This window comes from Macrotis lagotis, chromosome X, assembly GCF_037893015.1.
Source record: "Macrotis lagotis isolate mMagLag1 chromosome X, bilby.v1.9.chrom.fasta, whole genome shotgun sequence".
NCBI classification, from domain to species: Eukaryota; Metazoa; Chordata; class Mammalia; order Peramelemorphia; family Peramelidae; genus Macrotis; species Macrotis lagotis.
In genome coordinates, this window is record NC_133666.1 from 392,152,559 (window position 1) to 392,179,150 (window position 26,592).

The 26,592-nt window shown below is 34.6% G+C and overlaps 1 long non-coding RNA gene across 2 annotated transcripts in view; it reads right to left on the bottom strand.

Moving 5' to 3' along the window:
* LOC141497299 (uncharacterized) overlaps nt 1–23,277 on the bottom strand; it is a 43,116-nt gene extending 19,839 nt beyond the window's left edge. The window contains exons 1-4 of one of the 2 annotated variants that reach the window (XR_012471283.1): nt 23,126–23,277; nt 16,476–22,235; nt 4,420–4,542; nt 3,851–4,021 (exon numbers count right to left, since the gene is read on the bottom strand). This is a non-coding gene — a long non-coding RNA (uncharacterized LOC141497299). The remainder of the gene's footprint in view (nt 1–3,850; nt 4,022–4,419; nt 4,543–16,475; nt 22,236–23,125) is intronic. The other variant, XR_012471284.1, reaches the window with a different exon arrangement.
* Between the last annotated feature and the right edge of the window lie 3,315 nt (nt 23,278–26,592).

The following is a 26,592-nucleotide window of genomic DNA, read 5'->3' on the forward strand; positions in this document are numbered from 1 at the left end:
CTCCTTCTCTCTTGCTATGGGGAATAGAGAAAAAAACAAAATACCAGTACCATGAGACTTATCAGCTCTTGAGAATTTCTCATGAGAATTTTAGAATAGAGCAGGGCATAGCTGATATTTGAATCATCCTTACCACCCCAGCTCAGGACTCCCTAAACTACTCCTACACTTCGGTTTCCCTGACTACAACTCAAAAGTCCTACTTATTATGGCAATCACTTCTTCCCTCCCACTTGATTCTCTGCCTGCATGGCTTTGGCTCCTCCTACCCATGATATTTTACCTCAAGTTCTGGATCTGAATAGCATGTTCCCCTGACCAATTCTGAAAGATCCCAGGAGTCTAGGGAATATACAGAAGGAGACTATCTCCCAGCAACCAATCTTATCTCCCTCTTCTTGTTCTATGTCCAAACCTTTCAGTAGAACAGCAAAGGGTGTGTTAGATATTATATATTTTTAATTAGATGATAGGCTATATATATAGATATATATGCATGTATGTATGTATATATATATATATATACAGAGAGAGAGAAAGAGAGAGAGAGAGAGAGAATCCTGTCTTTCTGTCTCTCAAATTCAATAAAGATCCTTGAGGACAGGCACCATTTCATTTTTATTTTTGTATCCTTAGTTCCTAGCACAATGACTGACAAAGAGTTGGTTCTTAATAGATGCTCATTGATCATTTGATTGATTGAGGGCAGTTTGCAATAGATATTGAGTAATCACTACAGAAATTCATGTGAGTATACCTTTATACATGCTGACTAATAACATTATAGATTATTAGCTTCCAAGTCTAAATTACCTACAAAACTCCTAATCTATTATTTTATCAAATTTTAGTTTCTATTGCCAACTACTCCAACTTTTTGCTTATAATTGTTGAAATGGTTCTCAAAAATGGGAAGCACCAATCAGTGATTTAGATTTCTAAACAATTCACATTTTACATTTTCTCAAATGTGAAACTAAGAAGCAAGAGTAATAGAGTTTAAAAATTATATCTGGCATACTTATTTGCATGGTCCAGTAACTAGCAGAAGGAAAATGGAAACTGAATGAAAGCTTTAGTAATTGTTTCTAACAATTTGACCCAGATAATTTGTGCATTCTCTCAGGGTTAAAACTGGGTGGCACCTCACCATATTCCAAACACACCCCATACCTCTTGCTCCTTATATATCTTTTTGAGAGGAAAAAAAATTGGAAATGTTCTTTTCCACAAATCATATATGAGGAAAGTAAATATAATATACTTTTACTTTAAATTATTAATTTTATACCTTTTCAGGTATAATATGGTTAATAGTTATGCATAAAATAAAATACAACCAGAAAAACTTTAAAAATATAATCTTCATCTTCTTCCTAGTGAATAGAATAGCCAAGACTTTTAATTGGATTCATCTCAAATATTCCTAAAACAAAGAATTTCCTTGAACCAACTGCATATTAAATCCATTTAGTAGGGAAAACATTTGATTTACACAATGTAAAATTATATGAGTCCTTATTCTCTGCTAAGTTAATTTATATCTAAGAGTGGGCCACAGGCTAATGCTAGAAAATAACTGAACAGTGTCTTCTCTATTGCTTCTGTAACATTCTGAGAAGAAAGATTAACTCTGCAGTGTATAATAAAAAAGTCACTTTTAAATCATCTATTCCAGCAGAAAGAAAAATGCTATTTTTCCTACTTATATCTTTCTCGTTATATAATGAGGTCATTATGGCAAGAAAATGATTCCTCAATCCAATTGCCTGAAATCTCTGTCATAATAATTTGATTTAGATTGTAAAGAAATAACTATAGCCTGACTTTTCAATTAATACCATTTTTTTTCACTTCCCAGTCGCTTCCCTCCCCATCATTTCTTCCAAAACTCATTACAAACCAAATAATTTTATTCAGTCTAAGCAACTTCTAAAAACACAACCAAAAGTCACACTATAATTGTCAAGTTTAACACTCCTCGTTATAGTTTTATTTGAACATGTCATACAATTCCATTGAAGAAGTGCCCAAGTCCCTCTTTTCTTTCAGTTGAAAAATGTGCTACAGAAATAAAAATAGATTTAGTGTAGTGAGGATACTGTTAGATTGAATTTTGTAAGACCCAAATGCATGTATAAAGCATGGCTAATGCCATGGGAAATTGGAAAACTAATCCCCCAATCTCATACATGCAAAGATGATAAAAGCTAAAGGATTTATCAGGTGCCTACTATTTGTCTGGTATTAGGTGCTGGAGATACAAAGATACAAAATGAAACATCCTACCCTTAAGTAGTTTGTATTCTTACAGAGAAGACAATGTACCTACATTAGGATAGCTAGGACATGTCCAAAGCAGCACAAGATTACCTTAGAAGGGAAAGCACTAGCAGCTGAGGATACTACCTACCTCCTTAAGAAGATGATGCTTGAGCTGAATCTTGAAGAAAGGCAATGACTCCAAGAGATAAAGTAAGGAAAGAAATAACTCCAGTATGACAACTCTTGCAAAAGTACAGAGATAGGACATCAAATCCAATTAATGAAAACCAACAAGTATATATGGCTGGAGGGAAGTGATATATTAAGGAGATGAGAGCTCAAAATGCCAAACTAAGAAGTCTATATTTGATCCTAGGATGATAAGAAGTCTTAGGGCTTTACTAATAGGTAAGAAGTATGATCAAATCATAGAAAATCATTTTGACAATTTTGTGGATGATGGGTTAGAATAGCAAGAGGCTTGAAGTAGAGAAACCAACTAGAAGATTATTTCACCAGATAAGAAGTGATTGGGCTCGATGAATAGAAGTAGAGAGGAGATTGAATGGATGGATGGATGGATGGATGACAGATAGATGGATGATGCATGGATTTTGTGGAGATAGAAAGGACAAGACTGCAATAAAAATGCCTAAAAGCATAAAACCAAGCATTGATCTCTGGGATATTTCACTATAATCCATTCCATCTTATCTCCAGCCAAATTTGATATCAGATCACTAATTACTGCTCTCAGACATCAATCAATCAGTTCCAAATCCATTGTACCATGATCTAGCCCATATAGTTCCATCTTTTCTACAAGAAAAAATAAGAGATGTTTTGCTATCTTTTTCCTAAAATCCAGATAAAGCATATCTACATTATTTCCCTAATCTACCAATTTAGTAACCATATTGAAAAGGAAAATAAATTAGTCTGGCTTTAACCCAGAAATACCACTAGTTGATCTGTTTCCAAAAATGATTAGAGAAAAAAGAAAAGAAGCTATATTTTCTAAAATATTTATAGCAATTTTCTTTGTGGTGGCAATGAAGTGGAAATTGTGGGGAATGCTCATTAATTGACTGAACAACTTGTGGTATATGATTGTAATGCGATAAGAAATTGTGGGTTCAATGATGTTAGAAAAACATGAATAGATTTGCATGAAATAATGAAAAGTGAAGTGATATTATATGTTTCTGATGTATTCTGGTTCATTGTAAACACCATTGTTTCTCTAAATGTTCATTAATCAGCTTTTTAATGATGCAGACTAGTATTTTCCAAGTAATTAAAGTCAAACTCAGTGGCCTCTAGTTTTCAAATCCAAGTCTCTCCCCACATTTGAAAATTGGGACTTCCAGGAAAGATGGCAGAAAGAAACCAGGCACTGGCTTAAACTCTCCTGGCTTTTCCTCAGAACTAACATGAACTAAGCCCCTTAACAGAATTTGGATAGAACTCATAGAAGAACTGGAAGAACATCACACAGCTAGGTGTCCCAAGGGAGCATAGGAGAACCAGGGATAGAGAGCAGAGAGCCAGGGCAGGGATGAAAGAGTGAGTCGGGGGAACTAACCTGTGAACAGTGGTGGAAGCTTTGCCTGTGTATGGGGCAGGGGGGATGAAAGAGCTCCATCATGGCAGTCAGACATCAATCCAATCATCTAGGCTTGTCTGGAATACCAGGGCCAAGAGCCCCCATGTTTTCAAAAAAATCCCCATGTTTCCAGTTGAGATCCCTCCATTCCTGTGGGAGAAAATGACTCTTACCAGTACAAACATAATAACAGACTCCCCCCCCCCCATCCCCCTTGGCACTGGTGTGAGTAGCAGATCTCCCTCCAGTGCTGAGTGAGAATTAAATAGATTAACTATATAGCCTAAGGACCCAGCCTACATTGTTCAAGGATAACCCAGATACTGCTGCCCCACCCTCTACCACCCCAGGACTAGGGAGAGGGCTACTAATAATGATCACAGACACTCTAAAGGAAGCTTCTGGCATCCCCTACTGGCCAGCCCACTTGGGGTTACTAAGTCTAGTGAGCAAAACCTCTGGGGACACAGACACCAGAAGTCTGTGAACAGCCCTCCCCAATACAAGATCCTAAGAAAATGCAAAACGTAGGGTGCATTGAATGTTACCTTGAAGACAAGGATTCTAACTCAGAGAGAACTAGAGCATCAGAGGAGAGTATGAATTGGTCTCCATCCCAGAAAGACTTCTTAAAAGAGATGAGAAAGGAGTTTAAAAATCAATTGGAAAAACTGTGAAAAGAAATGCAAGAGAAAATTAACACTTTACAAGAGAAAATTAACTTGCAAGAAGAAAACAAAAATACAATTGCACAAGTGCAAAAAAGAAAATAATACTCTCAAAACCATAGTTGGGCAAGTGGAAAACTCCTTCAAAAATAGCATTGATCAATTGAAAAGGAGTTGCAAAAGGTAAATGAAGAAAAATCTTCTCTTAAAAAAAGATTGGAATCTGTGGAAATTAATGACTTCATGAGACAACTAGAATCTAATAATCAAAACCAAAATATCAAAAAAATAGAAGAAAATGTAAAATACCTTATCGGTAAAACAGTTGAATTGGAGAATAGATCCAGAAGAGACAATTTAAGAATCACTAGCTCCCTGAAAACATTGAGGAGGGGAAAAAAAGCCTGGACTTCTGAAGGAGAATTGTCCTGATTTCATGGAGTCAGAGGGCAAAAGAGTTATTGAAAGAATATATCAGGGTGGCTAGGTGGTGCAGTGGATAGTGCACTGGCCCCGGAGTCAGGAGTACCTGAGTTCAAATCTGACCTCAGACACTTAATAATTACCTAGCTGTGTGGCCTTGGGCAAGCCACTTAATCCCATTTGACTTGCAAAAAAAAAGAAAGAAAGAAAGGAAAGAATATGTTGATCCCTTCCTGAAAGGGATCACAAAATGAAAGCACCAAGGAATATTGTGGCCAAACTCCAGAACTATCAGATAAAGAAGAAAATCCTGCAAGCAGCCAGAAGGAAACAATTTAAATATGAAGGAGCCACAAAGTAAGGATTACACAGGACCTGGCAACATCAACTTAGAGGGATCAAAGGGCCTGGAATATGATATTCCAAAGAGCAAGGGAGCTTTGAATTCAGTCAAGAATTCACTATCCAGCAAAACTGAGACTTCTCTTTGGAGGAAAAGATGGACATTTAATAAAATAGGAGACTTCCAACTTTTCCTGATGAAAAGACCAGAGCTAAATAGAAAATTTGAACCTCAAACAGAAGACTCAAGAAATACATGAAAAAGGTAAAAAAAGAGAAAAGAAAAAAACTTATCCAATAAGATGAAACTGGATATATCACCATCTAGGAGAACCATTCTCATAACTTCTGAGAATTGTAACTCTATTAGAGAGAATATTCTTAGCTAGAAGTGAAGGACACTCATGACTTGTCCATGTCTCTGATAGAATGATTTGAAAATAATATCTCCTTTAAAAGGGGAGATAGTAAAGAGACAGGAGGATGGAGGAGATTGAATGGGGTAAATTACATTACATGAAGAAGTGCAAAGAACCTATTGCAATAGAGGAGAAGAAGGGAGGAGGTGCCAATTGCCTGTATCTTATAAGATTTGGCTCAAAGAAGGATGAACACACACACACACACACACACACACACACACACACACACACACACACTCAGTTAAGTTTAGAAACTTCTCTTACCTATCACATATTAAGAGGGGAAAGGGAAAGGGGAGGAAAAAGAGGAACTCACAAGGCAGGGAAGGAAGAAAGGGTGAAGGGAGGGAAAGAAAGAGGAGGGGTTTGGATAAAAGTGGACAAACATGGTGAAGGAAGTGACAATTCAGAAGCAAAATACTGGAAAATGGGAATAAGAGGGAAATACAAACAGAGGGAAAATAGCATGGAAGGTATTGAAGAGTTAGCAAATAACTTTGAATGTGAATGAGATGAATTCTCCCATAAAACATAAATGAATAACAGAGTAGATTAAAAACCAGAATCCTACAATATGCTGCTTACAAGAAACTCATTTGAAGAAGAGATACATATAGAGTAAAGATAAAAGGTTGGAGCAGAATATATTTTGCTTCAGCTGAAAGTGAAAAAGGCAGGAGTAGCAATCCTTATCTCAAAGCAACTGCTGTAATAGAACTCATTAAAAGAGATAAGGAAGGAAACTATATCTTCTTAAAAGGTAACTTAGACAATGAAACAATTTCAATAACAAATATGTATGCACCAAGAGAGGAAAAGATGAATGAGTTACTTAAACCGCAAAACTCTACTGGTGGGAGATCTCAACTTCCCTCTCTCACATTTAACCATAAAATAAACAAGAAAGAAGTTAAGGAGGTAAATACAGTGTTAGAAAACCTTGACATGATAGACTTTTGGAGAAAATTGAATGGGGATAGAAAGGAATGTATACCTTTTTTTCTGCAGTACACAAAAAAATGATCAGATATTAGGGCAAAAAACCTCATAGTTAAATGCAGAAAGGCAGAAATAATGAATATTTCCTTTTCAGACCACAATATAATAAAAATCATGTGTAATAATGGGCCATGGAGAGATAGACCTAAAACTAATTGGAAATTAAATAACATCATTTTAAAGGATAAGTGGATCAAATAAAAATTATAGATAGAATTAATAATTTCCTCCTAGACAATGACAATAATGAGACAGCATACCAAAACTTATGGAATACAGCCAAAGCAGTTATTAGGGTATATATTATATCTCTAAATGCTTACATGAATAAAATAGAGAAAGAAGAAATCAATGAACTAACCATGAACTAAAAATAATAGAGAAAGAACAAATTAAAAACTCCCAATTAAATGCCAAATTAGAAATTCTAAAAATTAAAGGAGAAATTAATGAAACTGTAAGCAAGAAAACTTGAACTAATAAATAAAACCAAGAATTGGTTTAATAAAAAAACAATAAAAAAGATAAATTTTTGGTTAATTTGATTAAAAAAACAAAGAAGAAAACCAAATTTCTAGTATCATAAATGAAAAAGTGAACTCACCACCAATGAGGAAGAAATTAAAGTAATAATTCAGAACTATTTTGCCCAACTGTATGCCAATAAATTTAGTAATCTAAGTGAAATGGATGAATAATTACAAAAATATTAAGTTGCCCATGTTAAAGGAAAAGGAAATTAAATACCTTAATAACCCTATCTCAGAAAAAGAAATTCAACAACTCATCAATGAGTTCCCTAAGAAAAAAATCTCCAGGTTCAGATGAATTCACAAGTGAATTCTATCAAACATTTAAGGAATAATTGGTTCCAATTCTATATATAAACTCACTGGAAAAATAGGTGAAAATGGAACTCTACCTAATTCCTTTTATGACACCAATATGGTGCTGATACCCAAACCAGGAAGAGTCAAGACAAAGAAAATTATAGACCAACTTCCTTGATGAATATAGATGCACAAATCTTAAATAAAATCTTAGCAAAGCAATTACAGCAAGTTATCACTAAAATAATACTTCATAACCCAGAATGATTTGTTCCAGGAAGGCAGGGTTGGTTCAGCAACAGGAAAACTGTAGTATAATTGACTATCAATAACAAATCTAACAGGAATCATATGATTGTCTCAATAGATGCTGAAAAAGCCTTTGACAAAATACAGCACCCATTCCTACTAAAAAGACTAGAGAGATAGGAATAAATGGATCATTCCTCAGAATGATAAGCAATATCTATCTGAAACCATCAACAAGCATTATATGCAAACAAGATAAGGTAGAGGCATTCCCAATAAGATAAAGGGTGAAACACTACTATTCAATATTGTATTAGAAATGTTAGCAAAGCAGTAAGAAGAAAAAAGAAATTGAAGGAATTAGAATTGGGAAGGAAGAAACAAAAGTCTCTCTCTCTTTGCAGATGCCAATAGATAACTCAAAAAAATCATCTTTAAAAACTCCTGGAAACAATTAGCGATGTTAGTAAAGTCACAGGATATAAAATAAAATCACATAAATCCTCAGCATTTCTATATGTAAAAATGACAATTCTACCTAAATTAAACTACTTATTTAGTGATACCAATCAAACTTCCAAAAAATTACGTTAATGAGCTAGAAAAAAATTGTAGCTAAATTCATATGGGGAAACAAAAGTCAAGCATATCAAGGAATTTAATGAAAAAAGTGCAAAAGAAGGTGGCTTAGCCTTACCAGAGCTAAAATTATATTATAAAGCATCAGTTATCAAAACTGTCTAGTACTGCTAAGAAATGGAGTGGAATAGACTAGGTACAAAAGAGACAGCAGGAAATGATTATAGTAATCTGCTGTTTCATAAACCTAGAGTCCAGCTTCTGAGATAAGAACTCACTCTTTGATAAAAACTATTGGGAAAACTGGAAGTCAGTATAGCAGAAACTTGGATTAGACCAATATCTCATACCCTATACCAAGATAAGATCAAAATGGGTGCAGGATTTAGACATAAAAGACAATAATATAAGCAAACTAGGAGAAACAGGAATAGTTTATCTATCAGATCTATAGAAAGAGGAGCAGTTTATGACCAAGGAAGAGATAAAGAGCAACATAAAAAAGAAACTGGATTACTTTGATTACATTAAATTAAAAAAACTTTTGCACAAACAGAACCACTCTAACCAAGATCAAAAGAAATTGAGTAGTAAATTTAGAAACAATTTTTATAACTCTTTCTGAAAAAGGACTCATTTCTAAAATATAGAGAGAGAGAACTGAGTCAAATTTATAAAAAAAAAAAAAAAAGCCATGCCCCAATTGAGAAATGATCAAAGGCTATGCAAAGGCAATTTGTATATGAGGAAATCAAAGCTATCTATAGTCATATGAAAAATTGCCCTAAATCATTACTGATTAGAGAAGTGCAAATTAAAGCATCTCAGAGGTACAGCCTCATACCTCTCAGTTTGACCAATATGACCAGAAAGGACAATGGTCAATGTTGGAATGGATGTGGGAAATCTGGGACACTAATGCATTGTTGATAAAGCTGTGAACTGATCCAACCTTTCTGGAGAGCAATTTGGAATTGTGCCCAAGGGGCAATAAAAATGTGCATACCCTTTGATCCAGCAATACCTCTACTGGGTCTGTACCCTGAAGAGATCATGTACAAAAATATTCATAACGGCTCTGTTTGTAGTGGCAAAGAATTAGAAATCCAGGGGATGTCCATCAATTGGGGAATGGCTAAACAAATTGTGGTATATGTATGTGAATGGAATACTATTCCTCTATTAGAAATCAGGAGGAAAGGGATTTCAAAGAAGTTTGGAAAAAATTTGCATGAATTGATGCTGAGGAAGATGAGCAGAACCAGACACCCTAACAGCAACATGGGGGGTGATGATCAATCTTGATGGACTTGCTCACTCCATCGGTGCAATAACCAAGGACAATTTTTTGGGTATCTGTGATAGAGGGTACCATCCGTATCCAAAGAAAAAAACCTGGGGAGTCTAAACAAAGACCAAAGACTATTACCTTCAATTTTTAAAAAAATTGTCTTATGTTCTACATAATTTTGCTATCTCCACTATTTTATTTCTTCCTCAAGAAAATGTTTTTTTTTCCTCTCAACACATTCAATTTTGATCAATGCATAGCATGGAAAAAAATGTAAAGATGATCAGATTGACTTCTGGGGGGGAGGGGAAAGGAAGGGAGGGTGGAGAAAAAAATTGTTAAATTCAAAACCTTACAAAAATACTATTGTATATAATTGGAAAATAAATAAAATATTGATATAATAAAAACAAAAAAGAAAATTTGAATAACATTTGCCCTTCTACTTGGCACCTCTTCACTCTACTTGATCTTTCAAATATCACTGACAATGAAACTTCAAAGCAGATTCTATCATTATCAGGGACAGTTGTTCTTCATTCTCAAAGAGGATCAAAATGATATCACTATGTGGGAGTGAAGGTACAATGTGGCATGCATGTGAACTGAATTTGAATGAGTGTGAAATCACCAACCCCACTTTCTCCTTCAGAGCTATCTGGGTCCAGCTATGAATCAGGATGTCTGCAGATAGCCCTGGATATTAGGCAGTGTTAAGTGTCTTGTCCCAGGTCACACAATTAATACTGTGTGCTAGTAGTTGTCAGAGACCAGATTTGAACTCAACTTAAATTCTCATCTCCTGACTTCAGACTCAGCATTCTACCCACTGCACCATCTAGCTGTAGAGTGTAGTTTATTAGACCAGTACAAGCTTGGAATGAACATGGGTTGGGCACAAATAGTTTATAGGAATATTTGAGGTGGAGATGTCTCTAAATTTGCATATCTCACATTTCTTTTGAGCTACTACAATTCTGCTTTGCCCAAGCATCCTTTTTAAGTATTTTATCTCTTCCTCCTCTCTCCCCTCCCTGAGACAATAAACAATCAAATATAAGTAATAAATGTGTAATTAATTGTAACATTTTCATATTAGTTATTTTGTACACAACTCGATTAACAAAAGAAAATGAAAAATAGCATGCTTCAGTCTACATTCAAACAATATCAGTTTTTTCTTTGTCTTGGATCATTGTATTGCTAAGAATGACTTAGGTCATTCACAGTTCTTTATCAAACAATCTGGTTTTCATTGTGTATAATGTTCTCCTGGTTATGCTCAGTTCAACTCATATTAGTCTTTCCAGGTTTTTCCAAAATCATCTTGCTCATCGTTTCTTAAAGTACAATAACATTCCATTATAATCATACACCACAGTTTGTTTAACCATTCCTTCAATTTCCAGTTCTTAGCCACCACAAAAAAGGCAGCTATAATTTGAAAACATGGGTCTGTTTTCCATTTTTTAAGATTTCTTTAAGATACAGACTTAGCAGTGATATTACTGGATCAAAGGGTATCCAATTTTATAGTTCTTTTGGCATAGTTCCAAATCCAGAATAGTTGGATCAGTTCACAACTCCACCACTAGTGCAGAAGTGTCCCCAGTTTTCCTACATTCCCTCTAACTTCTAACATTTTTCCTTTTTTTGGTCACATTAATTAACCAAAGCATGAAGTGGTACTATACAGATCTTTTATTTTGCATTTCTCTAATGAATAGCAATTTAATGCTTTTTTTTTCCTATATGACTATAGCTTTATCTGAAAACTGCTTGTTCACACCTTTTGACCATTTTTCAAATAGGGAATGTCTTGTATTCTGTACATCCCCCAGAAAGTATACTCCCAAGGAAAAAACTTATCCATAGTATTTAAAACTTTTCCATTTTATGTATTTAACTGATGGTTCCACATATGAATGTTGCGGTGCTGGTTGGTACAGAATCTGCATTACTGGGTCAAAATGAACACAAACAGAAGAGAATCAATCTTCATTGCATCTCATATATTTGAGAAATGAAGCCTTAATCAGATATTCTTGTTGCAAAAAAAATTTCCAGTTTTCTGCTTTCCTTCTAATTTTGGTTACACTGGTTTTGAGCAAAAAAATTTTCTTAATTTTATATAATCAAAATTATTTTACATTTTATAATGCTCTCTGGTCCTAAAGTTTCCTTATCCATAAATCTGCCAGATAAACTATTCCTGTGCTCTTAATATGCTCATGAATCATGCTTTATATGTAAATCATATACCCATTTTGATCTTATCTTGGTATACAATGTGAGATGCTGGTATACAATGTGCCATACTGTTTTTCAGTTTTCTCAGTTTTTGTCAAATAATTCATTTTTATTTCTTCTTTTTTTTTAAGATTCCTTTTTTTTTGAAAGGCAATGGGGTTAAGTGGCTTTCCAAGGCCACACAGCTAGGTAATTATTAAGTATCTGAGGCTGGATTTGAACTCAGGTATTCCTGACTCCAGGACCGGTGCTCTATCCACTGCACCACCTAGCCGCCCCATTAGTTTCTATTTCAAAAGCTTGGATCTTTGTGTTTATCATAAAATTACTATGGTAATTTACTATAATGTAATTTGTATCTAATCTATTCCAGTAAAAGATTGTTTTTATTACTGTCATATAGTTTGACATCTGGTACAACTAGACCACCCTCTTTCCTTTTTTCATTCATTACCTTGATATACTTGAGCTTTTGTTCTTCCAGATATATTTTATTTTTCCTAGCTCTATAAATTTTTGAAAATTCTCAATGCCTATTCTAATTCCTTTCTTTTCTTATTAAGCACCATGCTTAATGTGCTACTGTCCTGTGCCATTGTCTTATAATCAATTACAAAGTTCTTCAGTGACCAGCCTTATATCACTTGCCTCTATACTCCATGTGAACTTTTGCTTTGTTCATGTAAGTTCTCCATAAAATAGAATCTTAGCCAACACATATTTGTCATTGGAGCAATGTGGCCAGCCCATCAGAATTGTACTCTCTGCAAGAGAGTTTGAATGTTTGGCAATTCAGCTCAAGAAAAGACTTCAGTGTCTAGTACTGGTTATCACAGGCATAAAACAAGATCAGCACAATAGCTCTGTAGACCTTCAGTTTAATAGTCAATCTATACTTCTCTCCCACACTTTACTTCTGAGTATCCTAAACACTGAGCTAGTAATGTATTCACCAATATGTACAACCCCTGGAAAGTATACTCCCAAGGAAAAAACTTATTCATAGTATTTAAAATTTTTCCATTTGTTCTAACTGATGGTTCCACATATCGATGTTGTGGTGCTGGTTGGTGGAAAATCTGCATTATTGAGTCAAAATTAGCACAAGCAGAAGAGAATCAATCTTCATTGCATCTCAGCTTCACAGGTTGCATTTAGTGCATGATCTAATATAGTATTCATGGATGCAGTTCATCTCAACCAAGCAACTAGAAGGGCAGTTTAAGTGTTCTCTTATTTATCAAGGGAAGAACTATCACCTTTTTTGTACTATGTTTCCCATCCAAAGTTTTTACCATTCAAAATTATGTTTTTATTAATAAGATGTGTACTTTTTCATTGATATCCATCATACTTAGAAAATTCTCCCTTGTCTTTACCTCCTGGATTCCATGGCTGCTTTCAAGACCCAGCTCAAATCTCCACTCAAAGACCAACAGTAGTCTTTCCCAGATGCCCTCAGTGTCTTCCTTCTGAGATTAATTCTCATTTACATTGGATATATACAGGTGGACAGGGGATAGAGTACTGGACTCCAGTCACAAAGATCTGGACAGAAACCTTTGAACAACATAAGACCAATTCTGGGTTTTGTTTATACTGGATAGATTACTTGGCTACTAGGCTGAGTTGGTTTCTTCTCCTGCACTTCTCTTTACCACAAAGAGTCTGACTATGAAATTATCTCCTTCTTTGAGCCACACTCTCTACATCTATCTTCAGTGCTCTCTGCTCTCATATAAATGTCTGCTGGTACTTTCTGTCCAGTGAGAGGTTCAATGGAGAGACAAGGTATATAAAAGGGTAAGTGTTCTAGCAGAGGAATAAAAAGAGACCAAAAACTTCAGAAGGAGATGGGGTAGGTTAAGGATTTGAGGTAGTGGATTCCAAATTAGAAATGAGATGTGTCTAACAATTGACAAGGGATGAGAACAGGGGATTAGTGGATACAAGGTTACAGCAGAAACTGTGGGGGGAATGGAGCAAAAATGGGAAAAAAAGAGAAAAGGTAAGGGACAGGAGATGGTAGTAGTGTTGTTATTTAGTTTTTTTAATAATGTCAACTGTGACTCCATTTTCTTGGCAAAGATACTGGAGTGGTTTGCCATTTTCTTCTCCAGTTCATTTTACAAATGAGGAAACTAAGGAAAACAGAACTAAATGACTAGTCCAGGGTCCCACAAGTATTAAGTGTTTGAGGCCAGATTTCTGACTCCCAACCTAGTACTCTATTCTCTACACTAGTTATTAAGAGGAACAAATTAGTTGTGAGAAGGGGCCCAGGGGATTTATCAGGGTCCACTAAACTGAACTTCCCAACTGAAAGTAACATGTATTTCTCTAATTGACGTAGCACAGTTTTTCATTTTTGAACTTTTACATTCCCCCTTGTATAATAGTTACAAATATCTTATAATGCCACTTATGAACTTGAAAACTTTTCAGAGGAAAGAACATTCTATTCATCTTTTTATCTTCTGCCATCACCATACTCCACCATCTCAATATGCTTCCACCCCTAGAACATGTACAGTGCCTTATACATACTATACAGTCAACAAATATTTGAAATGTATTGGGTAAGGTTAGCATCACCATCAGACAAAGCACTCTGGCTCTGACTTCAAAGAGAGACCAGATTAATCTTGGAGAGGGGAGTGGACAGAGAGAAAAAGGGAGTTTGTGGAGAGGGGTGTTTGCAACCTAAACTCAAATATGTGTCAGGTTTTTTTCACAATCCACAGCTGGTAAACCAAAATAGAAGCCCTAGAAAAATCTCTAAATAAAGTTTAAGCATGGCTCATGCCCTTTTTGAGAACGGTCCCTTCTCAAAAAAGTATTCACTGTTCAAAGTAGGTATCAAGTCTAGGAGTGCTATTTATTTCCTTCTATCACAAAAGAAATGTTTACAACACACAAAACTCATAGTACACATTAATAAATGCTTATAACACAAGCAATATCCTATCACACCTACTATGCTTTTCCAGGAAGTTTAAAAAACAAATTTTCATATGATTGTGAAGCAATGTTTCATATTCATCTCAGACTTGTATTGTCTGAGTAACTCTATAATTCTTCTGGCTAGCCATACATCCTTCAAGTTTGCCAGTGGTCATCTTCATCATTTCAGGAAACATATATCAGTGGGAAACTAGCACTCATAGTCTCTGGAAATTTCAGTCTCTCTAGTCATTGATTAATGTGGAAAAGTTCATTCTCAGGATTGTCCTTCTGGTTTCAAGGAAAGAAACAAAATAGAAGAGACAAGTCTGATACTGCTGTTAGGCAAGTCCATATTCTTGCTGTCATGTGTGTAAGTTGTAGGTGCCATGGATAGTCCAAAGGAAAACTGGTGCAAAAAAAAGGAAATCAAAAAGAGGGGATGGAACCTTTCTATAGATCTTATAGCTTCCTGAAAAGACTGTTTTGCCTGGTTCAGCCATCATTTATCTTCATACAACCTTCCAGTCCCAAGATCACATGGAAACCAATCAGTGTTTGCTATACCATCTCAGCAAAATGAGGTGACTGTCCCTCAACAAGGGGTCAATTCAAATGACTGTCCTGATAGAATCAGAATTCATTCAAGGTCAGCTCCATAGGTCCTTCCTAGACCTGTTATGACCAGATGAATCTGCAATGGCAAAGGAAATTTTAGCAGCAGTTGTTCTAAGTGTGATCATTCGTACATAAGGACTAATTTCATGTATATGCAAGTTAAAAACAGACTGTATTATAAAGTAGAAAGGACCTATCATTCAATCAAAGAAAACTTCCTTGAAGACCAAATATTCCAAAGACAACTCAATTAAGAAAGAAGAGATTGCTTAAGAGTACTCATAGATGCTTAGACAAGATAAAAAAGCTAACTATTTCAATGATTAGGGAACTTCAGTGATTGAACTATTTTAAAGGATTTATGTTAGCATCTGAGATTTTTTAATGTCTGAAAACATAAGCTAGGCATTTTAGAACAAATGTGAATTATTACAAATATTAACTCGTTAATGTGAAATTCAGTGTTGTTGCCACCAGATGGCTCTTTATAGTCTAATATACTGTCTACCATTTGAAACCTAGTTAAGAGTAAGTTCTATTGAAGTAAAACTATTAAAAAAATTAATAATAGTCAAAAAGTTGGTAAATCCTATTGAAAAATTCTCTTGTCAATAGTATAGAAATATAAAAGTAGTAAATTTATTCAAAAAATTTGGTCCCTAGAGAAAAGTGCCTCCCCAAACAACTGCCTAGGTTCTGTCACTACTTTCCTAACAGATTTGGAAGGATTTCTATTTTTACTTCTATAGTAATCCTTACCCAGATCTTCATAAAAGTGCAGAACACATCCCCTGCTTAAAAACAAATCATACACACACACACACACACACACACACACACACACACACACACACACACACACACACACACACACAAATTGTTTACATGTAGAAAAAAATAGTGAGGTTTAAACTATCATTTTAAAAGACAGATCATAAATGAAGTTACACATTCAACTTAAAACAATATTTCATCTGAGTCCCAGTTCACCTCTCAAGTAGGGCAGGCATCCCTATGGTCTTATTCTTTGACTTCCAGTCCTGTCTTCTTAGCTCACCCTTACAAGCTACCTCCAATCAAAAACTGTTTTTAGTTCCCAGGTCTCTAGAAATTCAAAATCCTTTTGTGTTAGAACTCAAGGAAAACATTAGCCTGAGGTCAAAATTGTTCTGAGTCCTGCCCATTCAAGTAAACCTTCTTAAAGCTGAACACACCTTGAATGAGATTCTGAGCACAAAGCTTGTTTTTCATGCTTTGTCACTTCAACTAGACACTTCTGTTCCTCTTTTAATAATTTTTTTGCGGGGGGGAGGGTAGGACTAGACTTATCATTCCCAGAGCCTCTTTGACCAGGGCTTTCTGACTTTTTCTCTCCTCATACTATTTCTCCCTTCGCCTATAAAGCCCATATCATTCTTCTCATCTCCTCTTGCCTTACTGGGCCAGCCCTTGAAATCACCTTACCATCATGACATCAGATCTGTGGCCTTTGTCAAGAAAGGGGCATTTTTTTTAACTACATCTAAAGCACAGTCAAAAAAATGCAGTTTTCAAAAGAACTATTTTTTATTATTTATTATTTATTTATTATTTAAAAATCTCAAAAATACATTTTTAAGACAAACTTTTTTTAAGACAATTTCATGTAATCCCTATTGGCAGTAAACTCCCAGGACATTGACAATACCAGTATGATTAAATTTCTCTTTTCTTGCAAAGAACACTATACTTCATTCCATCCTTAGGTTCTCTCCTCCAACTAGGGCTGTATATATATATATAATTAAAATACCTCTGTCAGTTGATTTTCTGGCAATAGAGCTGTTAGAAGAAAGATAACAAACATCCATGTTAATTTAGACCTTTTCAAAAACTGCTTGTCCCATCCATAACTAAAATCTATATTTTATTAATGCATTCAAATCATCCATGTATGTCTTTAATTTAAAATTCCTCAAAAATCTTAACACTTCCATATTAATTTTTAAAATTTGAGTCTTTATTTAAAAAATAATAAGATGTATTGAAAATATATTCTTACCAGAAATAACTGATATTCATTCAGAGGAGATTCTCATTAAAATTAGTTCTGGGTGATATTAAGGCAGGCAAGAAGAATTTACTAAATATTTACTAGCAGCTGGGACAGACTTCCTGGATGGAGTCAAGATAGTAGCAGAAAGCTAACAAGTATCTACTGGCATACAACAGCAAATTTTCAGCGTTGCAGGGGCCTTGGAATCCATTCAATCCACTCAGATTAACCATCTCAACAAGATTTTTAAAATGCTAAACAAATATATAATATCTTCAAATAAAGCTGATTATCTTATGGTAATGAATGGCTCCAGTGAAGTCAACCTCTTGAAAACAATTCTATGAAACTACCAAATAAATACTTTACCAAGCTAGAAAAAATTCATCTGGAGAAACAAAAAGGCAAGAATAGCAAGGGAACTGATGAAAAAAATGTAAAGGAAGGTGGCCTAGTTCTACCAGATCTCAAACTATACTATAAAGCAGCAGCATCAAAACTGCCTGGTACTGGTTAAGAAATAGAGTAATGGATCAGTGAATTAGGGAGGGTTCAAAAGAAACTGCAGTAAATGACTACAGCAATCTACTATTTGACAAACCCAAAGACATCAGCCTCTGGGATAAGAATCCACTACTTGACAAAAATTATTGGAAAAACTGGAAAATAATATGGCAAAAACTAGGCATAGATCCACATCTCACACTCTATACCAAAGTAAGGTCAAAATCGGCACAGGATTTAGACATAAAGATCAATACCATAAAATATTCTTTCTATCTGATCTATGGAAAAGGGATAAACTTATGACCAAACAAGAATTAGAGCACATTATAAACTGCAAAATGAATGATTTTGACTATATTAAATTAAAAAGGTTTTGCACTAATAAAATCAATCCTGCCAAAATTAGAAGAAAACTGGAAAGCTGGGAAACAATCTTCACAACCAGGAGTTCTGATAAAGGTCTCATTTCTAAAATATATAGAAAGAATTGCATCAAATTTATAAGGTCACAAGTCATTCCCCAGTTGATAAATGGTCAAAGGATATGAATAGACAGTTTTTAAATGAAGAAATTAAAGCTACATATAAGCATATGAAAAAATGCTCCAAATCACTATTGATTAGAGAAATGCAAATTAAAACAACAATGAAGTTTCATCCCACACCTATTAGATTAGCCCAGATGAGAAAAAGGTAAGATGATCAATGTTGGAGACATTATGGGAGGATTGGGACATTGATGCATTGCTGATGGAGTTGTGAAAGGATCCAACCTTTCTGGAGAGCAATATGGAACTATGTTCAAAGAGCAATAAAACTTTTCATACACTTTGACCCAGCAATTCCAATTCTAGGACTATTTCCAGAAGAAACTTTAAAAATGGGAAAAGTCCTACATATTCCAAAATATTCATAGAAGCTCTTTTTGTAGTGGTAAAGAATTGAGAATTGAGGGGAAATAGCTAAACAAGTATATGGTACATGAATACTATGGAATATTATTGTTCCATAAGAAAAAATAAATGGTCTGACTCTAGAGAAGCATGGAATGACTTACAGAATCTGATGCTGAGTGAAGGGAGTAAAGTCAAGAGAACAATTTACACATCATCATTATGAGATGAACAACCTTGATGGAAGCAACCCCTCTCTGCAGTCCAGAGAGCTAGGACAACAGTATTTGATAGATTATGGACTATATTATCCCCAACCAGAGAAAAAAAAACAAAACAAAATACACAGAAAAAAAAACACCCCTACCGAATCTGATGAACACTTTATAAAAATTATCTCACGTATCTCTTTCCCTTAATCCTAATTCCTCATGCCAAAAACTACTAATTTGTAAATTTAACAAAATATGTATGCAAAATGCTAACCTGACTGTTCCCAACTGGGGGGGGGGGGGGGAGGAAGGAAGGGTGTAAGGAAACTTTCTAACTTGGAAATATACATGTACAAGTGGATGAAAATAAATTTAAAAAAAAAAGAAAAAATAAGAAAACAATTCTTTGGGTTTATAAAATAAATCAGCTATACACACACACACACACACACACACACACACACACACACACAAACACACACACAACATACAGTTTTTAAAAACGAAACTGCTTAGTAAAGGCAAGTCATTCCCCTAAAGAATCTCTGAAGCATCAAGTATTGGATTGTATTGAAAGTATTAGGTATATATTTATTACTGGAAATAATTTCAAAAATTATTAGAAATATAGTTGTTTAAAATTTAGTCAAAAAGGAAAAAAGAAAACTACTTCAATTGTCCTTAAATTCAAAGAAATATATTTTTGATAGAAAGTAACAAAATATATTTTACTTACAACTGAATAAATTCATTAAAACAAAATCATCCTAACCTTTCCCACAGAGTTGATTCTTTTATGGTGGAATAAGTACAATGTGACTATACCAAAAACAATACCAAAAACAATAGCATTTTATGTCATGAATTTTTAAAATAACTAAGAATGCTAAAATACATTATCAAAAACTTGATTTTTGGACTATATGTCAGAAGAATAGGGTTCTAGTCCCAATCAGCCAACCACTTCTAGTAAATAAATGATAAAATATGTAAACTGAACATGTCACTTAGGTTAGAGGTCCTAAAACCAAAACCAATGGTCACTTTGGGACTATTTTGAAACCTCAAAATCGAAAACACAAAGCTAGATATTCAAGTCCCTCTTAGCTCTAAAATTCTATGATTCTTTTTTTTAAAAGATGCTTAATCCCATAGTTCATAATTCCAAGCCATAGTTACATCTCAAACTCAATATAATGAAGTTAGATCTCATTATCTAGCCTTTGAACTTGGAAGGTAACACCACTCTTTCAGGCACCCAAATTTTTCAGCCTCAGAATCATCCATGACTCCTCACTCTACATCATCCCACATTTCCAAACACCTATAGAACAAATTGAAGCAGTGTCCAAGAGAGACAGAATCTCAAGATCAGGAACCTCTACCCATTTAACAGATTTTTGTTTCTGCTAATTCACAACTCTCTACCATCAAAATAATCATTAAACATTTATTTTGTGTAAGGCACTGTGCAAGTTAATTGTTGTCCATTGTTCAGTCATGAACTCTTCATGGCCCAGGAATCTCAGCATGCCAAGCTTCTACCCTCCATTGCCTTTCAAAGTCTGCTCAAGTTTATGGACATTGTTTCCATGTTCTCATGACATTGAGCTCATCCTCTGCTGCTCCATTTTCCTTTTGCCTTCAACCTTTCCCACATCAGGATCTTTTCCTGTTCTGCCTTCTCATCCTGTGGTCAAGGTATTTGAACATCTTCAAAACTTGATTTTCCAGTGAATAGCATGAATTTCTTTTAGGTTTTGACTGCTGCCCAAGGCTCGGAAGTCTTTCCCAGCACCATAATTCAATTCTATCTTGGTTCCTCTCTAGTGCTGTCCCTAGTGCCCTGGCTACCACACATTCCCAATACATCATCCACAAACAGCAAGAAGTGTGACAGTGGTGGCACAAAACAAGGGCCTACCAGAAGTTGCCAAGTTTGGCCAGGTTTACTGGAATCCATCCCTTCTACTTAAATGCTAATAAACCAGTTAGCTACTTTTCATATTGCAATTGGCCTCTTTTGCCTCTAATGTCTCCCCCTTCCCCAACTATCCTCCAATTAAGTAATTTTCCTAAAGCAGAGATCTATGTCACTCCTCTGCTTGATAAACTCTAGTACTCATTTCCTCTGGCATCAAATATAATCAATTTAGTATCTAAAAATCTTGGCCCCTTTCTTGCTTTCTTGTTTTCAAGGCTCTTTTCATTACCTGCCTCCATACATTAATGCAATGAAGCCATATTCACCTGACTGTTCCTGTTTTTGCCCTGGCTGTTTTCCATTCCTGGAACACTACTTCTCATTTCAACCTCTTAGCACTGTTTTGCTTGACTGATACCAAGTGCTATAACTTTGTGAAATGAAGAGGTAACACTATTGGAGACAGAATAAACTAGGCTACAAACCTGAGAATTTGAGGCCAGGAACTAGTCTAGTCCAGAGTTTGTGTAGCCAGGCCCAATGGGAAATGAAATCTGGAAAGTGATCTTCAAGCTTTGAATTTCAGTCTAGCAATGAATTACCTGGGAGCTGAGACTTTTGTGTCTTACTAGGAAAGGAGCAGCATTATCATCAATGCCACATTTGAAGATAAAGGTGGTGGGGCAAATGTTTGGTAACATCTGTTGGACTTTTCCCCAGGACCTGAAGTGCTATATGGTAAAGTATACCCTGATTCTAATTTGTATTTTGACTCTTACTATATCTTTCAGTAAATATCTCTTTGTAAAAACTAATGTTAATTTGATATCAATAATGATGGAGAGATATTAGCTGATATTAATAGAACTGAGATAATAATCCTGGCAGGTAATATTAGGGAGAATCCAAGTTGACAGAGGCTCAGAACAATAGCATTAGAAAAATACCATGATATCTTTAGGTTACCTTTAGAGTCTGTGAGGAGCACCTGACCTTCTGTGGTTTGAGAAGATGAATACAAATAATTTTTCAGTCATTTCAATTGTGTCTGACTCTTCATGGCCCCACTTGAGGTTTTCTTGGCAAAGATCCTGGACTGCCATTTTCTTCTCTAGCTTTTATTACAGATGAGGAAACTGAGGCAAACAGTTAAGTGACTTGCCCAGGATCACACAAGGACTAAATGTGAGAGACAGATTTAAACTTGCATTACTGAATCCAGGCCTAGGGCTCTATCCACTGCACCACCTAGCATCATTAAGTATACAGCCTACAACTACAAAATTCTTCAAATTCTTTGACCCAGTGACATACCACTAGGATCATATCCTAAGAATCTTACTGACATAGGAATGGCTAAAAAAACTAGGGTATATAAATATAAAAGAGTATTTTGTTCTATTAAAAAAAAAGAAAGTGTGAATATACAAAAATATTAAGAAAACAAAAAATCTAAAATATTAACTACAAGTATTTAAATTATAACAATAATGGTAACATCAACAATATCCATTAAAAATTATGAAAACTGTCTAGGCAGAATCATGGAAACAAAAGTAATTTTGTAACTACCTTGTTAAACAAAAAAAACCATTTCTAAAACCATAATGAAAATGGTTTCACTTGAGTTTTTTATTTCTTGCTTGTATATTTGAATGTTTGTTGATAGTTTCCAAGTTTTTAATAAAAATATAAAATTTTTTAAAATAGGATTTATAAGAGGGGAAATGGGAAAAAAAGATGTGGGAAACCACATAAGTAAAAGTATGGAGGTAGGAAAAGATTATGTCTAGGGAAGAGAAAATAGGACGAATGGTATAGTTGAGGTTTTTTTAGAGGAGTAGGGCAAAATAAAGCTATCTTTAAGGGTATTATGACCCCTAAAGTTAGGGTTTAAGCAAATGATACCATAGTTTTCCTGAGTCTATTAAGTATTCTTTTTGAATGAACTCAAATCCATTAGTTTATCTATTTAGATACTTGCTTACAGCAGCTGAGTCAAGGTGGTGATTAGAATCAAAAAAGAACAAGCTCCTCACTAAAACTTAAACTAGATCTAGAAAACTCACCAGAACAAATCTTCATGAGGAAATCAAAACGAAAATCACAGAGTCATGTGTCCAGTCCAGCTCAGTAAAGACAGAGGTCTGCTGACACTGCAAGGTTGTATCAGGAGTGCAGTGGACAGAGAAATCCAGTACCCAAGAAAAGGTTATTTATTCACCAGATCAAGCAAAGGTCTCAGACCCTTACCAGGACATCCAGATAAACACATGGAGCAACTCAACAGGGGCAGGGATTTTATGGATCACTACCCACTTCTAGGTCATAGGTCAAGCATATATATTAAGAAGGCAATCTTCATCTAGTTGAGCTTAAGTGTTCCTGGGTGTAAGGAAGTCCTAAGCAGTGTACAAATAAAGATTCAGAAAGAAGCAGAGACAGAAGGGTTCTAGAATGACTAACTTCTGTGTTCTATCACTCTGAACTAACAGAGCTTCCCAACTGAGTGATAAGGGCTGCCATCCAAATTGTTTTTACATTTAAGTTTTGAGTTCCAAATTGTCCTTTTCTCTTTCTTCCTGCCTCACTGCAACATAAGAAATCTGATATAGGTTGTATATGTTCAGTCATGTATAATATATATTTTTGATGGGGAAAAAACTCAAGGCAATAGTTTCTCGAGATATTTTTTATCATGAGTCCTTTGGATCATTGCATTTCTGGGACTAGCCAAGTCATTCACAGTTAATTATTATACAATATTACTATTAAAAACTACATACAATGTTCTAATTCTGTTTATTATGTATCACTTCATATCCTTCCATGTTTTTCTGAAATCATCCTGCTTGTCATTTGTTATAACAATATAATATAATTTTCCATTACAATCATATGTCAAAACTTGTTAAGCTATTCTTCAATTGATGAACATCCCCTCAATTTCTAATTCTTTGCAATCTCTGGGATACAGACCCAATAGTGATTATTGCTTGTTCAAAGAATATGCAAAGTTTTATAGACCTGTGGACATAGTTCCAGACTGATTTCCAGAACTGGTAGAATCTGTTAACAATTCCATCAAAAGTGTACATTTTCCCCACAGTTTTCCCATATCCCTCCTACCTTTATCATTTTCCTTTTCTGTCATAATAGGTGGTAACTTGAGTTTTAATTTTCATTTCTCCAACATAAATTTAGAACATTTTTTAGCTAGCTTTGCATTTTTTAATCTGAAAACTTCCTCTTCATATTTTTTTACCATTTATCAATTCAGAAATGACTTATTTTATTATAAATTGACTCTGCTCTCTCTATAAAATTTTCTCCCAGTTATCAGAGATGCTTGCTATAAAAAATTTTTGCCAAGTTTCCTATTTTCCTTTTAATTTTGGTTGTCTAGGTAAATATTCCATGCTCTCCTAATTTGCTGATGGTATCCAATGTGAAAATCATGTACCCATTTTGAACTTATGCTGGCATTTAGTATATGATGTCGGTTTATACCTAGTTTCTGCCATACCATTTTCAGTTTTTCCAGCAGGTTTTGTCTCAAAGCAAAATACTTGATTACTATAGTCATTTACTACAATGTATTATAAACCTAATCTATTCCACTGATCCATCATTCTATTTTTAAGCCAGTACCAAAAAGTACAAGCAATATTTTATTGCTCAAAGGAACTTAAAGAACTAAAACCAGGGTGGGAAGCAGGTAAACCCTGATCACTTTGGTAGCACGGAAAGGATGGTAGGTCTCTATCCTAAGATGTCCCTGAAAGTAGGAATAGCACAAGTATGTACCTCAAGTATCAACAGAGCCCTCCCAGACCTTCTCTTAAAAAATACATTGAGCCAAGTCCTAACATTAAAGCAAAGTCAAAAAGTATACTTGAAGGATGAGCAAACCAAAAAAGATCTTAACACATACAACCCCACAAAAAGTGGTAAAACAGATGAATACTCAAGACACCAGCAGCCTAAATGAAGAAAATTACCCCAAAACATCTACAAGCTTAAAAAAACGCCAATGTGAGCACAAATTCAAGAGGGTATTTAATTAGGCATAAGACTTGGGTGTGGTTCTATTATGTCTTGATTTTAAGAGAAAAATGATACTTCAAGTTCTTCCAATTAGGAGTGGGACTTTAGCTCATGTCCTTCCTTGTAATGTTTTCCTCACCCTGAAAAATAAAACTTTTGTTTGATACCTGACTCTCCTGTCTCAAGCCTGCTCTATTTGGCTCTGGCCATTCCAAGGTAAGAGACTAGTTCCAGTTTGATTGACAGGATCAAGAGAGAGATCTCTAAAAGTAGTAACTCAAGTTTGAGTTAAGTGCATTCTGCAGATGAGAGATTGTCTTTGTATAGGCATGGAGAGAAAAGATGAAATATAGATTGTAGGCCAGGGTTTATTCAAACTAGTTCAATGAATCGGCTCATATTTAAAATGCAAAATGCTCTACAAAATTTGACTACAAAATTCATTTAAAAACTTTATTAATAAAAATAAAAAATTATTACTATAATTAAAAATAACACTGACTCAGATAAAAAACTACTCTCCTCTGCCTCTTTATTCAGCACAGAAATAAACAATGCCAGGTCAGAAAGGTATTCCATTCAAAAGACAAGTATTTACTGAAATAATCAAAATTTAAAAGTTCACTACCAAGATTGACAAAGGTGAAAGAATAGAAGAAATCAGTATAGTCCAGGTCCTTTTAACAACTACTACAACAAAGGAAGTACATAAAAACAAGTAATAATTAGATACATAATCAAGATGTACATGGAGAAGATTATATAAAAAAGGAGGAAAAGATTCCCTTTAAGAATCACTTGAATTTCACTTCTATCTGAACTGATCTGGTCTAAGGGGAGTAAACCAGACTCAAACATGTGAATACAAAAAAAAAACTTTAATATAGGAATACATTAAACTCAACAGAAAGAGAATGGAGAAAAAGGGAAACTATGAAGACTAAATGAGAGAGGGATAAGTGAAGCAAAATAAATTCAGAGACTAGATTTTGAAAAAGGATTTAAAAGAAGACAAAAATAGGTAAGAGCATGTGATTAAGGTTTGAGGGAGGTTAAGAGGGACAGAGGGACAAGGAAGTGTAAGCAGATTTCATCAAAGCTTTGATACTGACCATATTCCTCCTCATTATTTTTTTTTGTAAAGGAGAGCAGTAAACAAAAAGAAGGAAAAGAATAAAAGTATACTTAACAATCACAACAATAAGTATGATTGGAATAAACTTACTCACAAAATGGAAAAAGAAGAGAATAGATTAGAAAGAAGAATCTAATATGTTATTTACCAAAAAAAAAATTTACCCACAAATATGTCAAGGCAACAGCAAAAATAATAGATTTGCTTAAAAGATAAAAGAGAAACTACATTTTGCTGAAAGGTACCAAAGACAAAGTAATTTCAATATTTAATAACATATGTGCAGCAAATGGTATAGCGTCAAAATATTTAAAGGAACTAAACTATATATATGGAAAAATGATAGTAAATCTG